The sequence below is a fragment of the Sapajus apella genome, unplaced genomic scaffold (genome assembly GCF_009761245.1).
Source record: "Sapajus apella isolate SASKATOON/1434 unplaced genomic scaffold, GSC_monkey_1.0 scaffold18, whole genome shotgun sequence".
NCBI lineage: Eukaryota > Metazoa > Chordata > Mammalia > Primates > Cebidae > Sapajus > Sapajus apella.
This window is the reverse complement of record NW_022436958.1, coordinates 17,041,300-17,047,064: the sequence shown is the minus strand read 5'-3', so window position 1 is coordinate 17,047,064 and position 5,765 is coordinate 17,041,300.

Below are 5,765 nucleotides of genomic sequence, written 5' to 3'. Positions count from 1 at the left end.
GTTGATAGTAATAAGGACAATGAAGTCCAGATTGAGGTGGTCTCAGATGAAGATCAGGTCATGCTATGCTGTCTCTTGGCAACTTTTAGCAGTGGTTGGAGCTGGAGTGGTTGGGACCCAAGGCACCATGTCCTGAGGTAGTACAGAGTAGCAGGGCCATAAGCTAGACACATGAAATCATTTATTCTTTCTAGACCTCTGTACCTGTGATGGGAGAGGCTGCCCTGAAGATTGTGGTGGCTTTCAGGTGGTATTGGGCCTGCAGGTGCACAGAAGACAAGAGTTGACCTTTGAGAACCTCCACCTAGATTTCAGAGGATGTATGAAAACATCTGTATGTGCTGATTTTTTTTTTTAATTATTGAGACAGGGTCTCACCCTATCACCTAAGCTGGAGTGCAGTGGCACTATCTCACCTCACTGAGATATACAGATGTATAAAAACATCTGTATATCCAAGCATCTGTATATCTAGAATATTACATAAACTTAATTGGTAAAATGGCAGTATGATTTGAGAGGATTGACTTCAGGGGTGGAGCCCTCATAGAGAACCTGTACCAGGACAATGCAGAAAGGAAACGTGAGATTGGAGCCATGACACAGGTCCCCACTTAGTGGAGCTATGAAAAGAAAGCCACTGTCCTCCAGATCCCAGAATAGTACATTCACTGACAGCTTGCACCATGTGCCTGGAAAAACCTCAGGCACTCAATACCAGCCCCTCAGAAAGCAGTCAGGAAGTGGGCTGTACCCTGCAAGGCCATAGGGGTGGAGCTTCCCAAAAGCATGGGAGCCCACTTCTTGCATCAGCTTGGCCTGGATGTGAGACATGAAGTCAAAGGAGATCATTTTGGAGCTTTAAGGTTTGATGTCTTCCTTAATGGATTTCTGATATGTATTGGGCCTGTAGCCCTTTTGATTTGGTCAATTTCTCCAATTTGGAATGAGTGTATTTACTAAATGTCTGTAGCTCCCCCCCAAATGGTATCTAGAAAGTAACTAATTTGCTTTTGATTTTACAGGCTTATAGGTAGAAGAAACTTGCTTTGTCTCAGAGGGGACTTTGGACTTGGACTTTCAGGCTAGTGCTGGAATGAGTTAAGACTTCGGGTGACTGTTAGGAAGGACATGAATATGTGTTGAAATGTGAGAACATGATATTTGGGAAGGGTCAGCAGTGGAATGGTATGGTTTGAAGGATGGGACCAGGTGGAGATAATTAATTCATGGGAGTATTTTTCCACATGCTGTTCTTGTGAGAGATAATCTGAAATTGGAACTCATGTTTAAAAGAGAAGCAAGACTAAAAGCTTGGAAAATTTGCAGCCTTATGATGCAATACAAAAAAAAAAAAAAAGAATTTCTGGGGAGAAATTCAAGCCTGCTGCAGAAATTTTCATAAGTAATGAGGAGTTGAATGTTAATAGCCAAGACAAGGAAAAAGTGTCTCCAGGGTATATCAGAGATCTTCACAGCAGTCCCTCCCATCACAGGTCCAGAGACCTAGGAGGAAAAAATGGTTTCAGGCATCTGGATCATGGTCCCACTGCTCTGTGCACCCTCAGGACTTGGTGCCTTGGGTTCCAGTCACTCCAGCTCCAGCTATGGCTAAAGGGGTCCAAGATACAGCTTGGGCTATTGCTTCAGAGGGTACAAGCCCCAATCCTTGGTCGCTTCCAGGTGGTGTTGGGCCTGCAGGTGCTCAGAAGACAAGAGTTGAACTTTGGAAGCCTCCACCAAGATTTCAGAGGATGTATGGAAACACCTGTATGTCCAGGCAGAAGTCTGCTGCAAGGGTGGAGCCTTTATAGAAAACCTCTACTAGAGCAATGCAGAGAGAAAATGTGGGGTTGGAACCCCCACACAGAGTCCCCACTCATATCCAGAGTCTTCTGGAAAAGCCAAAGTAACTCAACACCCACCAGCCTGTGAAAGCAGCTTCAGTGGCTGTACCCTGCAAAGCCACAGGTGCAAAGCTGCTAAAGCCATGGGATCCCACCTCTTGTATCCATACAACCTAGATGTGACACATGGAGTCAAACCAGATTTTGAAGCTTTAATATTTAGTGACTGCCCCACTTAGTTTCAAACTTGCATGGGGCCTATGGCCCCTTAGTTCCAGCCAATTTCTCCCATTTGGAATGAGAAAATTTACCCCATGCCTGAACTCCCATTGTATCTTAGAAGTATTTAACTTGCATTTGATTTTAACAGGCTTATAGGCAGAAGGGACTTGCCTTGTCTTAGATGAGACTTTGGACTTGGACTTTTGGGTTAATGCTGGAATGAGTTAAGGCTTGGGGGACTGTTGGGAAGGCATGATTGGTTTTGAAATGCAAAAATGACATGAGATTTGGGAGGGACCAGCAGGGAATAATATGGTTTAGCTCTGTGTCCCAACCAAATCTCATTTCAAATTACAGTCCCTATAATCCCCACGTGTCAAGTGAGGGCCCTACTTTAATATGATTGGATCATGGGGACAATTGTCCCCATGCTGTTCTCGTGATAATGAGTGAGTTCTCATGAGATCTGATGGCTTAAAATTGGCACTTCTCCCTTTGATTTCTCTCTCTCTCTTTCCTGCCACCTTGTGAAGAAGTTACTTGTTTCTCCTCTGCCTCCCACTATGATTTTAAGTTTTCGGAAGCCTCTTCAGCCATGCAAAACTCAGTCAGTTAAATCTTTTGTCCTTATAAATTACCCAGTCTCAGGTAGTATCCTTATAGCATTGTGAAAACGAACTAATACAAAAACCCTTTCTCTCCAATTCAAATTTACATTTGAATTCGGTCTTGGGATACAGTAAAATCAATTCTAAGAAGAAAGTTTATAGCAATAAATACCTGCATCAAAACAGAAAAACTTCAAATAAACAACCTGATGGTGCATATTAAAGAACTAAAAAAGCAAGAGAAAATCAAATGCAAAACTTGTAGAAGAAAAGCTAAAATAAAGATAAAAGCTAAAATAAATAAAATTAAAATAAAAAATACCAAAGATCAAAAAGATGAAAAGTTGGGCTTTGTTTTGTTTGGTTTTGTTTTCAAGAGACCAGAGCTTTATTATTACTCAAATCAGTCCCCCGATAATTTGTGGATCAGAGTTTTTAAGGACAGTTTGGGGGGTTGGGGGAAGCCAGTGAGCTTGGAGTGCTGACTGGTCAGGTTAAGAGATGAAATCATAAGAAGTCAAAGCTGTCTTTTTGCATTGAGTCAGTTCCTGAGTGGAGATCACAAGATCAGATGAGCCAGTTTATAGATCTGGGTGGTGCTAGTTAATCAATCAAGTGCAGGGTCTGCAAAATATCTCAAGCACTGGTCTTAGGCTTTACAATAGGGAGGTTATCCCCAGGAGCAATCTGGGGATGGTCAGAATCTTGTAGCCTCCAGCTGCATGATTCCCAAACCATAATTTCTAATCTTTTGGCTAATTTGTTAGTCCTACAGAGGCAATCTAGTCCCCAGGAAAGAAGGGGGTTTGTCTTGAGAAAGGCCTGTTATCATATTTTTTTTTAACTACAAACTATAAAATTCCTCCCAAAATTAGTTTAGCCTGTGCCCAGGAATGAACAAGGACAGGCTGGAAGCTAGAAGCAAGATGGAGTTACTTAGGTCAGATCTCTTTCATTGTCTCAGTTATAATTTTGCAGTGGCAGTTTCAATACCTCCCTTTGGGATTTATAATGTCTTAATCTTAAGGTGTGGGCTAAAGAAGATTTAAAAAGGGCAAACAACACTCTAACTCTTTCCTGCTGACCAGGGGCATAGTGGGGGTATGTGTTGAGCTCAAGGTGAGAGGAATGGAACTGCCCTGCAACTGTCTGAGTGTACTTATGCAGGACTGGCTGGGGTTCCAAGGCTTGCATGGCAAAGGCATTAGTATTGTCATCAACAGTTTTAGTACTGCATTTAATGGAACAGAACAGTGTACTATATGGTAAATAACGAGTACTAGGGTAAGGAGAACAATTCCAATTTTTAAAAGTAAAGATTTGAAAGCACTAGTTTGGGGGCTTGTAGCCCACAAATAATTTAGAATTTAGTCCAAACTGCAGAAAAAATAAAACCCAAAAGCAGCTAACTACATGTGTATTATAGTTTTTTGAAACATAATTTTTCTCTCTCTACTCACCATTTTTATTAATACTTAATTATGATAGGACTGATTTGTTTGCAAAATAAACTTTAGTATTATTACATTTTGACTGATTATTTGCATAAAGCACAATAATTATTTTTTACATAGGCTTTTTAAATTGGCTTTGATGAAACTTTGTTCCATAAGGAATCTCAGATAGGACTTTTAAAAATTATTATATATATATATATTTTTTGAGACAGAGTCTCACTGTCACCAGGCTGGAGTGCACTGTCATGATCTCAGCTCAATGCAACCTGCATCTCCCGGGTTCAAGCAATTCTCCTGCATCAGCCTCCTGAGTAGCTTGGACTACAGGCATGCACCAGCATGCCCAGCTAATTTTTGTATTTTTAGTAGAGACAGGGTTTCACTATGTTAGCCAGGATTGTCTTGATCTCTTCTCCTCGCGATCCACTTGCTTCAGCCTCCCAAAGTGCTGGGATTGCAGGCATAAGCCAACGAGCCTGGCTGACATTTTAAAGCTGAGTCCACCCATGGGTTTTTACTCTCAAATACCTATAAGTTGGGACAATTCTCTTCTTGAGGTCCCAAGATAATTTGGGGCTCCTGGGCCTGTTAGAAAGTAACATTCTTTACTTACCACAGGTCAGGAACCTGGTACAGAGACTCTGTAGACAAGGTATGAGACCAGTTTTCCCAAGGGACTTTTATTGGCTGTATAAGTCAAGTTTGATTTGATTCCTTAAAGAAAAGCACACCATTTCAGTCAAAGCCTTTGTAAAATAACCATTTTCTCCAATTTGGTCCCATTGCAAAAGAAAATATTTTATTGCACTTGTCTAAATAACTCTATTGCCACAAGTTAAGAATACTCACAAATAGTTTCCAAATTATAGAGAAAACAGGTAAAGAAAAATAAATATGCTCCAAATTTTGCTCATAGTTGTATGAGCAACTCACTCAATTGTGAAAAGCTGCAAATAGCTCCAAAAAGCTTTCTTGGCTCTGATAAACAAAAAACGATCAGCAACCTGTTCAGTGAAAAGTCAGAAAAGATTATTTCAGTCTTCTATTTGAAAATTGTTCTCTATTCTAATGTCACAATCTCCAGAAAGAGTTCCATAGTTGATTATAAAACCATCGGTTGAAGAGGAACAAAACAAGACAATTGTCTATGGACAACAAAGAGTCTTAGGGCAATCACAGATAAAGACACAATTGACAAGGAAATTAGTTACCTCTGTAGCACACAAAATTTAACATAACCATTATAATTATTATTGTTAACATATATCAAGTCATTAGAATTATAGGAGTTTCCCATAATTTTGTAACATACACCAGTAACACATTTACGTAAATACAGCCCACAGAAAGTCAAACACCATTTCATATTTGGCAATGTATTCTGTATGATTTTTATATCAAATAAGCCAATGTCATTTTGGACTTTAGAGGACCTAATATCTAAAAGCATGGGTTATAAAGAAACTTTATTTATTTATTTAATTTTACTATAAGTTTTGGGATACATGTGCGGAATGCGTAGGTTTGTTACATAGGGATACATGTTCCATGGTTGTTTGCTGCACCCACCTACCCATTGTCTAGGTTTTAAGCCTTTCAAGCATTAGGTATTTGTTCTATTGCTCTTCAAC